The sequence below is a fragment of the Phaenicophaeus curvirostris genome, chromosome 12 (genome assembly GCF_032191515.1).
Source record: "Phaenicophaeus curvirostris isolate KB17595 chromosome 12, BPBGC_Pcur_1.0, whole genome shotgun sequence".
Taxonomy (NCBI): Eukaryota; Metazoa; Chordata; class Aves; order Cuculiformes; family Cuculidae; genus Phaenicophaeus; species Phaenicophaeus curvirostris.
The window spans coordinates 21,851,351-21,871,794 of record NC_091403.1 but is presented as its reverse complement, the minus strand read 5'-3'; the positions used below and the strand labels follow the sequence as shown (position 1 = coordinate 21,871,794).

At 42.1% G+C, this 20,444-nt stretch overlaps 1 long non-coding RNA gene across 1 annotated transcript in view; it reads left to right on the top strand.

Moving 5' to 3' along the window:
* The window catches only part of LOC138725520 (uncharacterized), a 43,755-nt gene extending 24,124 nt beyond the window's left edge, over window positions 1-19,631 (top strand). The window contains exons 2-3 of the long non-coding RNA XR_011338254.1: window positions 18,238-18,394; window positions 19,508-19,631. This is a non-coding gene — a long non-coding RNA (uncharacterized lncRNA). The remainder of the gene's footprint in view (window positions 1-18,237; window positions 18,395-19,507) is intronic.
* Window positions 19,632-20,444: the final 813 nt, after the last annotated feature.

The following is a 20,444-nucleotide window of genomic DNA, read 5'->3' as shown; positions in this document are numbered from 1 at the left end:
TTTGTTTGAAAAACACCGCCAACTTCAAGGGTAAACCCTTTCCAGTATGAATGCAGTTAATTTAGTATGAATGTCACTTTGAGCGTTTTCCCAACGTAATCTCCTTAAAGGTTAATCATAAAGTGAAAGAATGTGCTCTGGATTCTGACACAATGCCTGACAAATATTTTCAGCAGGCCACTGCTAAAGAAACACAGGTGTGGTCTCGCTCTTAATGTCTCTGAAATAGTGTTGTATCTTTGGAGAAACAAAGATAAATTGAGAGCTTAACCCATTGACTTCTTGGCATTTAAGAAAAAATTATTTAACTTCCACTTGTTCTGGTTTTGCTCATCCATAATTCCCTGGGGGAGATCGTGTTTCAGAGAGATGAAATACTCTTGATGTCTTTATGAAAAATGCAAACAATGTGTTATTTTTAATGATGCCTTAGACTTTCTGTTCTGTTGAATTCAGCAGGATGCTTGGAAGCCCAGTATTTACATTGTAAGCTTTAAACTGTTTTGGACTTGAAAACAGTTTAAGGAGATTAATTAACCTTAATGAAATATTTTAATAATTTCTGGGATTACTCCTGAGTTTTTTTTATTTGGATAAATCTGTAATTGAGTATTCTTGAAAAGTAAGCTGAAGAAAAAGGAATAATTCTAGAGTTGTTTCAGTTTTCCTTCAGTGCCCAAGGAGACACAGGTACCTGCTTCTGGTAAACAGGGACATCTTGTTTTTTGTCTTTTTTTTTAGACTGCCACCCTGCTTTTCTTAATATAACTTGTCATTTCCTTCTTTAGTCTTAGAACATAGAATTAATAGATTTTGTTTTGTTTGTTTCCTGAGGCAGGATTGTATAGAGGGAAATGGGATGTTTTATGGAAACATAGGAAACCTTCCCAGCTCCTGTCCTGGTCATGAGCACAGCTCCTACTAAATTATGTAATGTTACTGTCTGCTTTAGCAGTCTTTCCTGAATTCTCAGAGTAACTACACTTCAGAGTTGATATTCTAGTGTGGTAAAGCTGCCAGAGTAAGACGTCTGCCTAGCTCTGATAATGCTTTTTGCACGTGTCATTAGAGAGGTGAAAGAAAGCTCAGTTCAAGGTGTAAACAGGTCTTTTATACAGCAGGTGGTTTACTTGTGCAAACAATTTTTGGTTTATCATTTTAGTTGTCAGTTTAGGATGTTGTCACTCCAAGCACATTACTACCCTTTCTCTGAACCCTCCAGTAGTGGGAGGAGAGGAGGGACAGAGCAAGAAGGCTCCCTCCTTCCTCTCACCAGTCTCACTCCTTCTGGGGAGCCAAATGCTGAAATGACTGTGTGTGACTGTGAGGGAGGAGGCTTGACAGGGGGAAATGATAAGCCAGGGTTCGTTTTTGCCTCTGTTTTTTCCTCCAAGGGAATTACTGTTTGTATTTATGAAGCAAAATGCTAGTCAAAAGCACTCAGTGGTCTGGAGTTTGGTCACTCCACTGCATTTCTGAAAGCAAGTGTGTCAGGCAGGGCTGTCTGCAGAAGGGTAGGGTCTTCTAACCACTGTCAATTGCTCTTGTATTAGAGACCTAATTTTCCTAAGTTCTTCAGTATGTCCTTTCCAGGTCTCTTTGAAGTGATCCTATTACCCCCATTCACAGGCGTGGAAGTAAGCCACGAAAAGGTGGAGACTTGCCCTGTGTCTGTTGTAAGGCAAGCAATGAAATTCAGGTTGCTAAAATCCTAAGTTTCAGCCGTGACCTCTAGTCCTCCTTCCCCTGATTGCATTGGGAGGTCTCTGGCTAAAGGAACATGCACACAAAACCCATGCAGGAATGCAGGTTTTAATGCCATCGTTTAGTCCATTGACTTTCACGTAGGAATTCCTTCACTGAGACATGCAGTCTGGGCTTGACATGAAAAACTGATTAAAATATTTGAGAAAATAGAACAGTACTTTCCAGTTTCCTCAAATGTCATTTCCATTTCCCAGTGTTTGGAATCTGGTCAAATTAGAACTTCTAGCCTTTTGCAATTCTTACAGGGAACCCCCCCCTCCTTATAGATATTCATTCAACTTGTGCTGTAAGGTGGCCATTGTGGTATTTCATTTGTCAGCATCTACTACACTCACTTGTTCTGGATCCCTTGGGCGGACTGCCTTTCAGATCTATGTTCATTTTGTACCACTAGACAGCAGCTAATCTGAAAGGAAGAACGAGTTTAATTTAACAGATGACTGATGTTTACTGGTTACCAGCTTCCCTGTGAGTGTGGGTTTGGGGTTTTGTTCTGGTTTCTTTTTTCTTCTATTGAGAAATCTCCAAGCACTGTATTGGAGCACCAGTTGTGTTTTGCTTTGTCTAATAAAAGACAAAAAAGTATCACCTTGTTTCCCATAAGTCTAACATCAAATACAAAATTACTGACATCCTCATAATTGAGGTTCTGCAAGATCCATCAGCACTGAAATTTGCCTCCAGCACCTAATGCCTCCGGAGAGCTCACCCCTGGGTAACGTTTTTATTCATTCTGGCAACTGTCCAGTGAACAACAGAGGAACCTGGCAAAAGTGGCTTTGAAATGTGTCTTTATTGCATTGTCATCATGCCAGAAGTAACTGTTCGTATGAAATTGGTAAAAACTGCTCCTTATAGTCCTTCTGAGTTTCTGGAGAGTGATCTATAGTAACCACGAGCAAGATGCTCTACTGGGATGTCTGAAGCTGACAGGTAATTTCTGTTAGGGTTAGATACGTGTCTCTTTTTGTTTCTTCACTGGGGGTGTAAACTGAAAGGAAGGTATCTGTGTTATAGATGATGTAGTAGTGAAACTGTTGGTAATCAGTGAAATTGAGGGTGTTGGGTATGTATTTGTTATTGTAAAATTACTTAGGCAGGGAACAAGAATCAACCTAATATAGCTTTAAGTGCAAAAATACTCAGTTGGAAGAGGGTGGGCAGTTTCTCAGGAGGTTGTATGGTCCCTTCCCTTGACTGCCTACCCCAACATCACTCTTGTCAGTCATTCATCCAAGTCATTCTCAATCCTCCTGTGATCGCAGCCTGTGGCCTCCCCACCTGAACCACATAAGGCTTTTAGTGAAGGTCTGAAGGGCTCCTGCAGCTCCTTGATGACCAGCAGAGGTGTGGATTGCTGGCTGCAGATGAGAGGTTCCTTTGGTCTGTAGGAACTGAGATATATAGATTTGGAAGTAAAATGTGCTGTATGGACTTGTGATGTGCTGTATCATTGACAGGTGGACTTTCTTTTTTCATATAGCTTAGCCATGAGACTATGGAACCAAAAGACTGAGCAACCTCATGAGTGCTTGTGTGAGTGGGTTCAAGGAAGAAATATGGAGCAATAAAGTATTTCTGTCTATGCTTCTGGTCGGTACCTCAGATATGTGGCGTGCCCTGCAGTTAGTGCAGAGTCCTCACAGCCCTGTCTCCATGTAGTTGGAAGTGCTGGTATTTGGAATTTTTCTAAGGTGAGTTGTTGCTGGATTTGCAAAGAACAAAGCTTTACTTGATCTGGGGAGACTGTCTCGGTACCGCCCATTGCTGTGTCTCTTGTTGCTGCTTTAGCCCTGCCCTCCTGCTGTCCCTGGAGGCTGGAATGGTTGTGAATATTGGTCCTCTTTTTTTTTCTAGATTATGATATCTATTAATCAACATTCTTGGGTCTTCCTTCATCGCTGTAACTCACAGGAGCCCCTTAGCTAGAAGAAAACTCTGTCAACCCTTCATGTAAACTGAGACATCACTGCTGTGAATAGCTGGAATTTTATTTATTAGGTAAAGATTCTTGGATTTCCAGCTTTTGCTTTGGAATGGCAGCCGCAAAATACTACCCTCCCCTGCCTGTCCCTAGAGAAAGGAAGCCTGTAGCCTAGCAGGCAGTGCAGGGGCAGGGGTCAGCCCCATGGGGTAGGTGGCCCAGCCCCAGCTGCACGTTGCAGGCGGGCTTTGAAAAGGAGGAGTCTCTTCCTGGGGCTTAGCACAATGTCCTCCAGGCCAGTGGAGAAACAGATGCTGAAGGAATCATGAAGCAGAGACGATCCTTGTTGCTCTCCTCCTGTCATCCCTGTATGATGTACCTTCATCCTTATTGCATACCTTTGCGTCCGCTACATTTAAGTGGTCGAAAACCCAAACTTAAATAATTTCTGTAGTAGGCAAAGGCATGGCAGAAACTCCCTTCAGTTTTTGGGGGTTCCATTTTAGGTAGTCAGCTCTGAAAATCATAATGCTCGGGACTACAATGTCAAGAAAGTTTTAGAGCACTGTGGCTTATTTTTTTTACTTGCTTATTTTGCCATCTATGCTGATGGGAACGAGTGTTCTCACTGAGAGAGTGGCACTTTCATTATTGTATATTTCTTTGAAAATCAGGGGAAAATGAAACAAATACAACAAACAGTGTGAACACCATCAATGAATGCTTATCTTTTAATTCCCAGCGTATTAGGAAATATCTCTGGGGAAGCTGTGGGAGGGAGGCTTTAAAGTCTTCAGACATTCAGATTAGGGAATTTAAGAATTCAGGGAAGTCTGAAATTTTTTAAAGAAAAAATGGAACGGGCACCATGCGTTTCTCATAAGTAGGTGTATCTAATGGTTGCAAGCTCCTCATTACCGTATATGAAAAAAAACTTTTAAATTAACCTTTGTCGTCACTTTCTGGTCCACTTTCTTGTATCTTATGGTTCTGAGTTGAAAAACATACACAATTAGATGCACAAGTGACTTCCTTTTTTTGGAAGGACTGTTGTAAAAATAAAGAAAAGTTATGTGCTTCCACTTGACCAAGCACAGAGACATTGTACAATTGAAACATAAAAGCAATAAACAAACATTCACAGTTTAGGCTTCTTTTTTTTGGTTAGAAAAAGTTTAAAACAAACTAGGCAACGCTCCAGGAAATTATTCTGAATGTTTAAAATACACTGTTTTAAATTTAGGTGATCCTTCATTTTATTAAGCGGGTGGAGGGAATAAGAAACATTGTTGTGGGCTACCTGTTTATAAACTCTGCCTGCTGTTATTCCAGAAATAACTGAACAGCACAATTCACATAAGCACTATCAGAAAACAGATCATCTAAATCAAAGTTTAAAGCTGAAATTCTTGTTTACCTTTTTAAGTTAACCTCACTTACTGTGTTTCTATTCAGATGAAGATGTAAATAAGATACAAAAAAGAAATTGTTCCAGGCCAGATGTGAACTGAGATGCATAGACCTTTTCCAGCGCAATATTTTGTGTCCTGGTTTTGACCTTTGCTTGTGCAAATGACTGCCTCAATTTGCAGGCAGAGCCGCTTAAAACTCTCTTGCTGTGTTGCATACAATATATGCTTGGCTCTTCGCAGTGGTTGAACATCTTTGCTGTGTCCGAAGGTGAGCCACCTAAACAATGGATGGTTGCTGTAGGGTAATCCTAGAACTAATGGCTCTGCAGAGCTGTGGGTTTGGATGGCTTGGGTCAGTAAGGTTGGGTTGCCAATGTTGCCTGTCCTACTGAATTGGGAGCATTTCCTTGTGTTCTCCTGCCCGTTTATAACCATCTCTTTTGCTGTTCCAAACAGAGGCTTCATAGCCAGTGCCGTCTTTTCATAAAGCGCGTTTTCGGTGCCTGGTTTATGACCAGAGGTGCTGTCATAATGAGTGCAAAGCCTCATAGGTTTGAATATGTTTGAGGATCTAGGTCTGTGAGAACCCAAGTAATGAGACATTGTGGTCATTGTGGGTGTCAGGAACATAAAAGCACGAATGGCTTTTCTACACAGCCTTCTGCATGCCTGGTCATTTGATTTGTGCACATACTTATAGGCCACGCATCTGCAGATGTTGCAGGATACTTGCATTCTTTACATTTAAAGCTCTGGCTTTTCCCTTGAATTCTTCCATTAGGAAAGCGTTTTACATTACTCTGACATCTGCAGGCTAATATATGATATATATAAATCTGGATTTATTGGAAATGTCTTTACTTATTTTTCCACTTCTTTCAACCATTTATTGGAGAAGATGCATTTGGCATGATAGGCTGTGATGCAGTACAACTGCGTTTTATCTACCAGTATTTTCAAGGGAGTAGATTTCTCTAGAGAAGCAGGTTGTCTCCAGTGAAGATTTACTGTTTGGCGCAGCTCGGAACAAGCCTGCAAACCCTCTGAAATGGAGGCACTGTGAGACCATAATACACAAGGCCACAATTTTCTCCCTGTCTGGAGGAATTTTTAATCTGGGCCAGCACTTCATTTTGGGATTTAGCTGAGCAGTGGAAGTGGAGCTGCTCTCTAATTGCTGAATGTTAGATGGTGACCCGGTTATTGGAAACTTACTGTGTGGACGTGTTGCTTTAGTTTAATAGGGAGCTGTCAGCATAAAAAAGCAGCAAGGGACCGGTGAACCACCCAAACGCCTGGTACTGTTGTGGGACAGTGGTAGGACCGGTGGCTTGGAGGCATCTGGTTCTGCCTTTGACTGTGTTTGTAGGGCTGGTCTGGGTGAGGAGGAATTCAAAGAACAAAGGAGGTCTGGCTGGATTATAAGGGACTCCTTTCCTCCAGAAATGTGGGACTGTTTGGGACAGCTAGGTTAGAACTGGTATCAGTTTGAGTGTTTTGAAGAAACCAATACTGCCTTGTCTACTGCAAAGGTGTGGTACAACACAAAAGTTAGGTAGACTGCTGTTTGGTTTGTTTGGGTCTTTTTGCTCTTTAAAGTAAGCCTTTCTCATAACCTTGTTATAACTGATGGAAAACCAAAGGCTATGTCTCAGAATGAAGGATTGCTCTTCTTGTCACTGTGTGAAAATGTGAAGAATTGAAGGTACCAAATTCTGGGACACCTTTGTGGGGAACAGGGTGTACATGCAGAGCACAGGACTTCAGAATAGTTCTGATGCTAGGAAAATCACATAATTTCCAAAGAACAGATTCCAGAAAAGACTTCTGAAAGGGGATATGAATGGTATAATTACGCGGCTAGTACAAAAGAGACTGAAGTCAACCAAGTGGTGACTGAGGTTTTGTAGGAAAAGGAATGAGTTTTTTCCTAAACTCACACTTCAGACTGTTACAAGTGACTTCCTGCCTCTCCCAGTACTGACTCTGGAATTTCTTGGATCTACTTTTAAACACTTTGGAAGTTCCACTAACTTAACTGGAATTTCTTCTGGTGTTTAAGCCCATGCTTAAATGTCCAGACTGTGGCCATCGTACCCAACTTTTGGTTGGTCACTGGGTTATAACTCTACATGAATTTTCCTTTAGCTGTGTCAAGGCTTTGTTGTAAGAAAGGATTTTAATAAAATGGGACAATTTCAGAGTTCTCTGTAGAGTACAATCCCTTGAGACAGGCTCACGCTTTACCCTACACCTTCATTATCCTGTTGTGGTGCAATACATTGCCTGTGTGACTGGTCTTTGTTGAACAAACCAGCATCTTACCAATAAGCCTTGTGTACTAGTTTCTTAAACCCTTTATTTAACACAGCAAAGAACCCAAAGTCTGAAAGAAGCATGCAGATAATGTGTCTAATACCTAAGGAGATTTAGGCAAGTAACTCTTACCAGACACTATTAGCTGTTTTTTTGTAGGCATGTGCTGCTGGAATCTTTTAAATTGTTCCAGAGAATGCAAATTAAATGAAATCCTTCGTAGGCCACTGAATGCTGCTGGATTTTTTGTTTTATGAATTAATTCCTAACAGTCCCAAGTTGCCTCCTCATACTGAGCCTTCAGGACTGAGATAGTTAATATAACCTGATGTGAAAGAGGAATCACTTTGTTCATGTCCAGTCCACCTCCAGGTATCTTATCCCTAATGGGTCATCACAATTTAAGTGTATGAGTTAAAAATAGGTGCTGCAGAGCCTGTTCCGGCCAAAGAACGCTTCTGCTACGAGTATGTAGTATCCGAATGGCATGGGAACCTGGAAGACATTGATGTATGGTTTTCCTAAAAGCTGCCCAATAGAGCTGAAAAGCTTGGTACAGGGCCCTTTGGCAGCGGTTTAGGTGGGAGCATGATCTACCCCCTTGCAGTGATACTCAAGCTGTAACCTATATCTACAAATTAAAGTCAAGGATTTACGAACCTTGGAATATTTTACCCATGCCTCTCAACTGCCAAATGTAACTATTCTGGGCTGTAACCCAAAACATAGTTTACTGAAATTCCACTGCTTTAATGATGACTTTTTTTTCCCCATAGAAAACAATATGAAACATTCTGCCATGCAAACTTAATTACATTCTGCATCTGGAATTTGTTGATGTTTTCTTTTGCTGTTCATATACATTCAATTTGATGAAATGGTTAGCGAACGCCATCGTATCCTAAATCTTGGTTACTATCGGTGGTTACAGCTCTTGCATTACAATAGGGGCCTGTTGGTGCATTCTGTGGCCCGTGTGGAACACTGTCCTGCCCTTTCTCACAGAAGACTTGAAGAAGTAGGTCGCTTGGGCTGATATATGTCTTGGGAAGGAAGGTGAAACTATTTGGATGTACATCACTCAAGGCAGTCCACGTTCTGTGTGCACAGGCAGTGAGCTTCCTGTGGCTCTGGGTAAATGGGGATGCTGGAATCTGAATGGAAAAGGCACCTTGGTCTGCATTTGGCAGAGCTGCTAGTACTGGATCTCTTATGAAGTGTTTGGTGATGCAGTGTGTACTGAAAGAGTGGGAAGATGCTGCAGCCTCTTGCTTGCCAGTGCCTTAAGGAGAACCCTAGACCCCTTTCTGCCCTGTATGTAAATGGACTTTGACCCAGGGCTAAGAAAAGAGCTTGTTCTGTGTGAGAGTTAGCGTTCAGTCATCAGCAGTGAGCTGCTGCTTGTTCTTTGTTTCCAGATTTATACGTATGGTAGTGTATTTCACAAGTTCTTTCATGCCAGGATGATCTATGGCACTGGCGAGACACGGCTGTCAGGGACAGAGGCACCAAAGCCTCCAACACATCAGGCACTGTGATGTGAAAAGCTTTCTTGAGGCAATGGCAGGCGTTCAGGTAACCACAAAATGAGCTCTGAAGCCAGCCTTGAGATGAGGGCAGAGGTAATCCACAAACGTGGCCCTGGTGGAATACACCAACAATCTAATCTTCTCTGGTTCCTGCTTTGGTGGGCAGAGCAAGTGGATGTTTTCCAGATGTTTGGAGAGTTGTATTTCTGAAATCATGTTGTAGGAAAACAAACTACCACATGAAAGGACAGCAGTGCCAGAAAAGTGAAGGAGAAAGGCATGCATTAGCAGTATTTAATCCTTCTCTGTTTCTGTTCTTTTATTCTGAGAAGTTGAAGCTTGTGCTGATCAAGAAAGCTGCTCTGTACTAAACCTGTAGCTTTACATGTTGTCTTCTGGGGAGTTTGTATCAGATGGATTTGAGGGGTTTGGGTGCAAGTAGTCCTCATACAGCCTCTCAGCATTCCCACTGTTGAGTATGCCACAAAAATAACTGAATTGGGAATATGTGTGTTTTATTTCTCTTTTTATTAGCCGCATTCCGAGAGCATCTCCAGCAAAAGCCTGCTGTGATGAGGGTGGCACTGAAGCAGTGCAGGAGGCGGATGATCATTAAACAGCCACAGTTACAAGTCTGATGACTGAATATTTGAGCAGCAGTTATGTTTAAACAGCAGAAAGGGAGCAAAAGGGATTTGATGTCATTCCATGAAAAGAGACGTTTTCACTGCTTGCATAGATTTCAATGGACCTGAGCTTCCTCCACCTCTAAAGGATTCTACAGCCCACTGAGTTAGAGTGGAAATCAGGCTGGCCTTTGGGTCAGATCGTGTGTGAATCCTATGTGAAGGGTGTTTGCTCTGAAACACATTAAATCAATGTGGTCATCAGCTGAAAATGAGCAGTTCTGTGAGAGTCAGAAACCCCAGGCTGTTTCCTGCCTTTTGCCTGTGCCATTTGGTGGTTTCGGGGGTTTCCATGTGTGTGTCTTTCAGCATTTTACAATGAAGATCCCTTTCAATCGAGGCTTTTCTGAAAGTAATTTGGCAAAGTTTAGCTACGTGCTTCTTGCCTGAGAGCTCAGGTTCTGAGCGCGCTTGCTTAGCTCTGTCTGTCATCAGCAACCACTTTAACCTGAGGTGAGGGTACAGGCTCTGAAACTTCCCCCGGGCTATATTTGTTAAAGCAGGATGGTGAAAGGTGAGGGAGGGAGGGAGGCAGATTACAATGCATGGAACGAAACCCAGAGGAATAAATGCACCTTAAGCTTCTACTGTGCTTTTATGGAGCCTGGAGAATTGACTTCATAATTACCTGCTCACCAGTATATGTTGATAAGCTGCCCTTTACTGCCAGAGGTTTCAGCAGAGCTACCTGTCCAGGAGCAGTCTCTTCAAGGAAGCACAGCAGGACACCCAGAAACACTTCCATAAAATACAGCCTATTTTGGTAGGGCAGTTCTAGTCTGTTATCTCTGTAAACAGCTGCTGTTCAGAGCAGCCCCTGCACTGGGTGAGGGTTATCCCACCTTCCTTCTCACAGCTGCCATATAGCACCCTCCCTTTGATTGACTGGTATTGAGGCGTCTGTAATCTCATCCCAGCTCAGCTGAGGGGAAACTGCTAAGCTTGGAGCATTTCTTAACCTCTGTCATTGTGGATTGCAGTTAGGGCATCGTTACACACGCAGCTCTGCTAGTACATCTCTCTGGTAAGGTCTGGAAGATGGGCAGAGGTGTTGTTGAGCAGCCTAGCAGACACGGTAACCTGTTCACCTGCATCAGCAACCTCCACAACTGAACTAATGATCAGCCCCATGTAAACACATCCAAATCTACGCAATCATATCTTGCTCTCTGAGAATACTCCTACGTCATCTTTTTAGTGACACCCTTGTAGTTCATGAGCGTTAAACAAATTCCAGAACATCGCCCTGGCTGGAAAGGAAGGGTATTTTGGGGGTACACAAAGCAAAGGTCCAGGGTAAGAACTGAGAAAGACCAGTTCCTGCAGTCACAGGTCAACGTGTCCTCTAATCATCTCTGTGAATTTATAAACAGACGTTTTAAAACACAGTAACATTTTTGTGTGGTTTGTGTTTCTCCCATCCTGTCAGAAGGTTGTGCCAGAATCTTCCTCCACCTTTTTCTAATTTCTAGCAGAAATCTATTAATGGCTGGCTTATATACACTGCTCCTTGTGCAAATGTTTTCCTTCAGATTAGGTGGCTCTTCCTTCTGCTGTTTGCCCTTCTGATTTATTTACAGAAAGCCTTGTGTACCTCCTCTCCACTTCACTCCTGTTGCTTCTCAAAAGGTGCATATTTGCTGTGCCCAAGGGAGCGGTGAAGAGACCTCTGTGCTGCTGATTCTAGGTGATGGAGAGGAGGCGCTGTGTGGTCTTTGCAGCCGGGTCCGAAAAGCTGTCCATGTTGTGGTGTTTCACAGCTTGGGTTCATGTCTGGAAGGAGTACAGGTGTGTCCCCTTCTGTGTCAGACACAGCCCGCTTCAGCAGATGGATGATGAAATTGTTGAAGTTGTCCTACATCTTCTCCTGCCACATCATCGCTGATTTGGCCAGGCTGTCTCAAAGCCTTGAAGTGAATGATCCCCAAGGCCCTGCTGCCTTTGTGAGGCTGTGGGCTGCTCAGCACCTTGAAGCAGTCATACATGATTGTACTGAAATGATTTACTCAGTTCTTAGATTTCAGCAAGCTAGAAACTTCTTGGTGTGATGTAAAACAAGGAAGTTATTAAAGTGAAGTAACATCTCTTTCCATTCAGAAATTCACTGGCCATATGAGAAGTGTCCAGGAATAGCTCATACATTTGGTGCTGGTCAGGAAGAATGTCTCTGTCAGGAATTCGCAGGACAGTACCGCAGTTACTCTGTCCGGCTCACAGGCAGAGGTTTTCCTTGGGCCCTTTACAAGCACTTGACACCGAGACCAGTGTGCGCACAGCAACGATTACATGTTAATGTGGGTTAATAGGAGTTCATGTATCTGACTCTTGAAATGCTTAGCTCTCCTTTTCTGAGTTCTTTGACAGCTTTATTACTCCAAACACTAGGAAAAGCCGGTTCAATATGCTGAACGCTATCGAAAGACTTTTCTTTATGGTTTTAAGAGGGTTTATCTGTAATTCCTGGCTACACAATCTTTGAAAACTATAATGTTGCAGACAGTGATTTTTTTTTTCCCTTCTTTTTTTTTAACACATGGTTTGTTTTTAAATAAAAGCACTCTGAGACAGAATGGGGTCGTTGTTAACTGTTTCCTTCCCCTCCCCAAGCTCTTTTAGAGAAACTGCAGATTTGACACAGTTCCTTGTTTTGTCAGTCTAAGGCAATTTCATTGAACTATTCAATTTGAAATATTGCCTCAAGAGTGCAAACAGTTCAAACATTTCATTGTGAAATTTCTAAAATGAAACTGCAATTTATGGCAGCAGTTTGGTTGGAGCTTTGTATCTTTTTTCAAAAACGAAATGAAATGCTTCAGAAGTACTCAAACCAAAAACAACGTGATGAAGACTCCTTTTTTTCCTTCAGGTTTTTCATGAATAGGAAGTATTCCTGTTATCTGAACTTACAACACTGTTATAATCCAGAATGACCAATTAATAAGAAGAATCTGTGGGTCACCCTGCACTGCTCCTGGGCTGCAGCTCTGAGTCAGCCAGGGTGGATCTGCCTGCAGCAGGGCCTGGCCCATGGGCTCGTGGTCACTTACAAGCCTTTATCTCTGCTCATGGAACGTGCTGGGACGCACATTCCCCTTTGAGCTGCAGATTCACTGTGGGCAGAAGCCACGTCCTGAGCTCTGTATGCAGCTGACAGATCCTCAGCTGATGTAAATTGTCCTCAGCCTGTTCAGTGCAGTGACATGAAAGCTACATTAGCTATCATCTAGGTAAGGCCCTGAGACATTTCTCCATTCCAGCTACTTCTTCACTCACAAGACAGGGCAACTGCTAAAGGGATCAGTCCGCGTTAGATGTGACAACTCATTGCATGCACACAAGCTTTTAAAATTTAAAGTATACTCATCTTTGCTGCAATATTAGGACGACTTATTCCTGTTCTATGGCTGCAGCTATATCCATATGGAAGCATAGATATTATGTATATGTTATCAATTACCTGCAGCACTACTCTGCTCTTGAACTGTATGATGAATCTAGGCGTCGTGTTTTTATGTTTTTACAGCTCTACTTAGATTTCTTCCCTAGAAGAAGACCAAAGCATGTATGTTATTTATAACTGCAAAAATATTGAAGTAGAATAGAAAACCGATTTAACTGAATACTGGTACAGCTGGGATGTGTAAAGAAGCTGTAGCTGTAAATGTATTTGTAAGTAACCAAGTTTCTGTTAACAGGCACTAGAAATGTTTGGAGATAATTCTGGTACTTGGTTCTGGGCTGTCTGGAAAAAGGCGACTTAAATATTCTGTGTTCGCACCATCTGAACATTTTAAAGTTCTTCAAGGCATCCAAGCTGAGCGCGTAGTAACTGAAACGTCTGATACCTAGCAGTTTCTGTAAAAATGTAGAGTTTCATTTTACACAATGTCTGTGCTGATCTCAGAGTGGCTGTGATAAGCAGGAGAAAAAAAAGACAGGTATTTGTGTTCCTACTCTGCTTCCAGATCTTCCACTTGTCCTAAAAATTAAGGATTTTGGTGGTTTTGTTTATTATTTTAATAAGTTTTTCTGAAGTCATTTGAAAAGCCTGAAACAAGGAATGGATTCCAAGTATACATCAGATGGAATATGACTGATAATTCATTCTGTGTGCTAAAAAGAGTTAGAAACCTTAAAAAAATGTTGTTCAGAGCTTTTAATTGGTATTTAAAATGTTTATCATTACTTTACTGATAATTAGTGTCTAAATTTGTCAGCTCATATGGCACAGTGGCAGCTTCTTAGGCCAGGAATACGTTCTGTTTTCTGTCCAGCTGGTTTCCTGTAAAGTGCTGAATTATTCTAGCTTTTATGGGTCATTGTTAAAAATGGCAGGAAGGGTCATTGTTAAAAATGTTTTCAGAACTTTGATAACCAGTTTATCAACTGATTCACATGTTTAATCAGTTAATAGGTTTTCCTTTTCAGTGCATGGGAATTTCTTTGTTTATCTTAACTGAGTAACTGTTTCTGCAGTGGAAAGAACTGTAGTTGACTGATAATCTTTTCAAATATGTGGAGTTTGCTCTTGTGATGCAACTTACATGGCCAGATCCTGTGCTCTGACTTGTATGTCTGTACTCATAGGGAGTAGTCGACCGGAGAAAAGTGCAAGGATTTGCATGTGAATGAAACCCCCAAATGGTGTGGTGTTCTGGGGATACAGAGCACGGAGCCATGGTTATTAGGCAGTTTATGATAAGGCTTTTAAAGGCGTATGGGTATTTAAAAAAGATGGACAGGTCCTTTTGAGGAGTTTACTGGGTAAAATAGTGCCAAATATCTCTGGTTCCTCCAATACCCTTGTCAAGGATTCCTTAACGGGATCCTTCATCACCAAAAATGCCAATGTGTCAAAAGGTACAGATATAGCATGACACGTCTCTGAGAAGTGAGGTTCCCTGCCTGCCCCGTGACCTCTTCTGGGGCTACACCACCTTTCTTCTGGAGAAGTTTTTCCTAATCTCTGATCTGAACCTGCCAAGGCGCAGTTTTTGATATTGCCTCTTGTTCTGTCATCTGTCTCAAAGGAGAAGCTTGGCTCTGTTGTCACTGTAATTTTCCTTGCAGCAAGGAAGCTCAGTGTAGGCTACATCCTTGCAGGCTGCTCTGAGATAGCCTGTACTAGATCACCATCTCTCCATCCGACCGAAGAGATCAGGGCCATGCTTGAGATGACATCCTGTATGGATGTTACTTTGCTGAGAGCATGCTGCTGGCTCGTGTTCAGCTTGAAGACAGTGGTTTTTTTCTGCCATTCCCACTGTAATGAGGCCGGTCGGCTCTTGTGTTTATAAACAAACTTTAGGCCAAGCAGAACTGTAAACCTTATATTGCTTTTTTTCTGAAATAAATGCAACAATGTTTGCTTTCCGTGTGAAGAGTAATTTGGCCTGAAATAGTACACAGTAATAAAGTTGCGGAATTGGAGTTTATGTAACATTTATCTGCCTTGAAATTGCAGATGCTCACAGAGCCCTGCAACCCTGTTGGGTTCATAAGAGAACCATATTTGTGCAATCACAGCAGCTTCTGGGAACTGGCATCGTATTGGCACATTTGAGAAAGAGTCAGCAGCTTAAAGGGAATGGCCTCCAAGAGGGAATGGCCTCAAGCTCCGCCAGGGGAGGTTTAGGCTAGACGTTAGGAAAAAATTCTTTACAGAAAGGGTCATTGGGCACTGGCAGAGGCTGCCCAGGGAGGTGGTTGAGTCCCCTTCCCTGGAGGTGTTTAAGGCACGGGTGGATGAGGTGCTGAGGGATATGGTTTAGTGTCTGATGGGAACAGTTGGACTCGATGATCCGGTGGGTCTCTTCCAACCTGGTTATTCTGTGATTGGTTTATGTGATCTGGTTTAGTTATAGATATGTTCATTCTGGCTGCTGCATGAAGGAAATGTGTTTAGATGAATACATGTCATGAGTAAAACCCAGGCTGTACTGAAAGCCCCGAGCTGGGGGGGGGGTGATTGGTACGCGTGGGACTGACAAAGGCACAGACGTGTTAGCAGAAAGTCAGCCCAGGTTGATGGCCTCGGTTTCACACATTGTAGTTCACATCTCAACTATAAAGACATTTCCAGCTTCCTCCTGTGAATCACACAGGGGTGAAATGGGGTCTGTTCTTTCTTGAGAGCACTGGAGACTGGTGATGGAGAGGCATGGTTGGAAAATGCAGCTGAGCCTGGTTATGTACCATGAAAAGTGTGTATCTGCAGTCCGCTCTTCCAGACTGATATTAAGCCAGGGCAGGACTTGACTACCATCAGAAATGATCCACTACTATGTCAGCTGATGAGACAGCAAATGTGCAGGGAGGAAGCTGCTGGGATTTTTTTTTTCCTGTGGCTACCAAAAGGCAGGAGGTGATGGGAATGAAGCATTAGGATCTTGTGGATGTGGGTGTGAAGAAAGAAGAAGACTGAGTTAAGCGAGCAGTAAAACTTTTGCTGAGTCAGCCACTGTTTCATATAGGGCATTAATTTGGTGCTTTATTTCATAAAGCAAAACTTCCTGGGCCGTGAGTGGGTGCTGGCCTTTGGGAAGCATTGCTCTGTATTTGCCTGTGGATATTTAACTGTGGATACTGAAAACCAGTGACACCTGTTCTGCTTTTGGTGTTTGGATATTTACCTATTTTAAATAATATTTTATCAAAAAAAATTGTGTATTTTAAAAATGCGCTGTGAAAGGCAGTGAAGATAGAGTGTGGTGTCGGGAACCTTTTGTCTGTTGTCTCTTTGTCAGAGAGCCAGAAGCAAATCAGATCTTCCAATTTATTGCTGAAGCATTCTGAAATTTAAAACCAATTCATTAGATATAACGTAAGCGTAGAGCACAGGCAATTATTAGGATTTCAACAGCAAATAATGCAACCCATGAAACATTAGACTTATTTCCTTCTTGTTTAAAACATGGTAATGCGTTTCACCCCAGCTAAATGTGCTCTTGAGCTTTTATGTCAAAGTGAATCATGATCTAATGCTCGGCAGATTAAATCTAAATGTTGCAGTATTTCCTTTCTAGTTCTGGCTCTTCCCACTATGATAATATTATTTGTCTAGTCAGTTATGTGCAAGTGTGAATGAGAAGATGTAGTTTTTGTAAGTATGCAAACACCCGTGGAAGTGTTGCCCAAGGACATGGTGCTCTGGTTGAGCTTTGTCTTTAACCGCTGTCTGTCCTTTTTCAGATGCATAAAGAGAAAAGCTAAGTTGATAATTAGGTAAAAAGCATAATAAGATCCATGTCTATAAGGCCAGCGTGGCCCAAAAGACTTTTATTTGTGTGAATTTCTGGTACAAATGTTAAAGATCCCAGCTACTTAATTGGTTGCTAAGCTACCCAGGGAGAACATTTGGGTTAATGACCGGCGGGCCCAAAGCCGCCTGCTCAGCGGAGCGGGAGCTGAGCGGAAGCGACAGCCCTGGCCAGGCTGTCAGGAGCCGGCTGAGGCTGGCGGCCACCTGCGCTGCGGGGTTATTAGAACATTGCATGTCAAAGTGTTTGTGGCGTTGGAGCAAACAGGCCCAATTAACAGGCCTGAAAGCCCTTCTCCAGCCAGACATCACTAACACTCCAGATAAAATGTGACATCTTCCCCCCCTGCCCTTGCCCCAAACTCCAATTAATTTAAATGGTTTTACTGAGGGACCGTGGCACTGCTGAAAAGGCAGAGGACTTTTCTTGGGTAATCAGCTTAAACACCGGTCCGTTTCCTGCCCTTGCTGCTCCAAACTAACCATTTGGGAGATGTAAATACTGTTTTTATTTTAAAATTTTTTTTATCTCCAATTTCCTCCAGTTTTTCTGATGTGCCTTCTCCAAGACTCCATTTCAAAGGGCAGGATGGTAAAGCCTATAAACTGGATGCAGGCGGGAACTTTTAAGTTCAATGTTGATTGCCTTTATTGGAAGGAAGGGGTAATGAGGGCTTTCACATGGAAAAGGTGCATCTCTGACAGTCAGATACTAGTCATAATTAGGAAGAAATCTGTAGTTTCATTTATTTTTATACTACTTAAATGCCTATATAAGCATTTTGCATCTCCTGCTGTAGCAGCAGATCAATGATATTTGAAGTAAAAAGAAGGTAACAGCTCATCACATACATTTTTAAAAATATATTCATGTGAAGACATATCAAAGTCTGTGCTGGTTCTAAGATAAACTTTGAAATGCTGATTGTACGAGCCCATGCCTGGACAGAAGTTATTACAGAAGCGTCTCTGAACTCAGTATGAAGATGTAGTTCAGCCTCTGCTGGTATTGAATTCTTCACTGTCATTTCTCAAGGGAACTGCCATCAAGTGGAAGAGTGCTTTGCAGGGTCAGGGTCTTTGGTTAGGTGAAAGGCTTGAGTGTATTTAGGAGGGTAAATAACCTGTGGGAACCTTCCTATGCTTCAGATTATGCATGCACACAATTTTTTTCCTGTATTCAATGAGAATGTTTTGTCCGTCACGTATCCTGTATTAAACTGGTGGGCAAATACTGTTTTCTAGCAGGAGAACTTAGGATCAAAGAGATGCCATGCTTTTGAGAGTGTTTGCTTCTTTTAAATGATCAGTGTTTCTCTAACTTAACATTCTGTCTTTTTCTTAGTGAGCAGCAACATGGCCTAGAACACAAAAGGCCTTCCAGCCCCAGTCCCTCACCATGGCTGATGGAGCTGCTTGGGAAGCAGGGACACGGTGACCTCCATAGATGGCAGCCAGCAGCAGAGCCCTGCTCGGACCTGCAGCAATACAGCACAACAGAAGTGAGTATGTCATCCTCTTCCCAGCTGACTTGCCGTTTTCAGGAATTCTCTCCCAGCCATTTTAAAGATCTGGCTAAAACTGGTGCATGTTTCTGTACTGGAGGCAGTAAGCGATACTACACAGTAGTTGGAAAATTCCTCTCGGATATTGTGCAGGTTCCTAGAGGCAGGTACGTGTCATGTGTTAGGAGGGGTTCATCCTTAAAGCTCAAGTTAGGAACTGTGTGGCTGTTTTGGTGTTTGCACATGCACCTGCACAGCCTGTGTGTTTGGTAGTCTGAGTTCAGGATCTGTCTCAAATCTCCAAAGAAATGTCCAAAGCTACTGTGATGTTAAAGTAAACCAACCTCTTTTATCCCACCATTGTAATGAATCACACTGTTTCAAAAGGAAGGGTTTGGGTGGTGTTGCTATTAGCCATATTAGCTGATTGGAAATGGCATCAGGCTCCACATCCAGAGTTTTCTTAGGTGTTCTGTAATCGCAGCATCTGGAATCGGTTCAGCTCCTATGAAAATAAACTGACAGGCATTTGCAAGACAATTTCATACAGCATGTCCAGGACTAAGCTTAGGTAGCTAAATGGCAGTCAAGCTTTCATAAAGTTCAACATGTTAACATGCTTAAAAGGTGATTTTGTCTGGGAACGAGGATATTGTATTCTTCACCTCATGTCAGCAAAGCCAGTATTCACTTCCACCTTTCCCAACCAGAAATGGGTAATACCTTTTCCTGAAGGGTTTGCGTGGGAATGACATACTTTATTTTCTAATACCTGTGAATAGAGTAACTGTTCAATTATCAATTTTATTGATGTCAGTTTACACATTTGCTGTCATTTCTCTTTTTTAAAGTTATCCTACCGTGCTGCTGTTTCTCCAGTGCTGTTTTTCTAGCATTGTTTAGTGATGAATCATGAACATTAACTTTTTAGATGTGTAATGCTTTATATAGATACACATATATATTTACATAGAAATCTGGGTGGTGGCAGGGAGAGACTTACTCTGTCTGCTCCATCTTTTGTTTTGATCTAGTTGCTATGGAAATGCTAAGATCAATTTTGACAGAATAAAATACTACAAATTACATTGTCAGATTACCTCATTACAGAGGGCTGGTGTTTTGGATTGCAACATTACTGAAATGAAAAGCGTGAACGCTACAGGAATTTCTGCTCCACGGAAAAATGTTATTTTTGGATTCTTCAGGAAGGCGTGCATATAAAACCACTGGTTCCCTGGTGAGTGACTGGTCCCTGAGACCAGCAGAGTTTTCATCTTAATTTTTGGTTGTGGTAGGTGACATCATATTTGGCCATACATTTACTTTAAACTGCAGCTGGCATCTCACTGGCAAAGGCCTTCAAGTTTTTGCTGTTAAACGCTTAGAGCAAGACTGATGGAATAGGTCTTTTCTTCTTCCATTTTTTAGTGTCATCTGCTACCTATGTATTGATATAATTATCAATATATTATGTATACAACTATGGATCAATAGCCTTCGTATTAATTTAACTAACAATATTTTAGTGATTTGCTCTCCCTGATTGAATAAGAAGTGTTGCACTGTGCCTTGTGGTCTCAAAACCAGCTAAAGTTAGAAACAACTGCTCTTTTATTCATTATCTACGAAGGGCCTGCTTTTAGAGCAAGCAGCTTTGGGATGTAGTCTCACATGCAATGGGAGGTCTCTGCTGTATGGAGATGACTGAGAAATTGGAAGTTGCTGTGGGTTTCTTTTTCATGCCGGTGTAACTGGCACATGTTTACTTCTGGATACGGGCCTTGCTTGAAGGAGTTCTGCAGTTGAGTCAGGGAAGTGTCTTGTGCTCTCCTGATAGAGTTTATTGCTGTGTAGTAGAAGACACATTTAGTGCTAGGTTTTATTTAGGAAACCGTTTACATGTTGGTATTATTTGTGTACAGGGAGACAATCTGTGCGATTTGGCAAATGGTTTAGTCATTCTGTTTTTCTTCTAGTCAAGAATATTACCCTTGCTGTATCTAATCTAGAGTTGTAAATTGCAGCAGAGGTACAAATCCAAAAT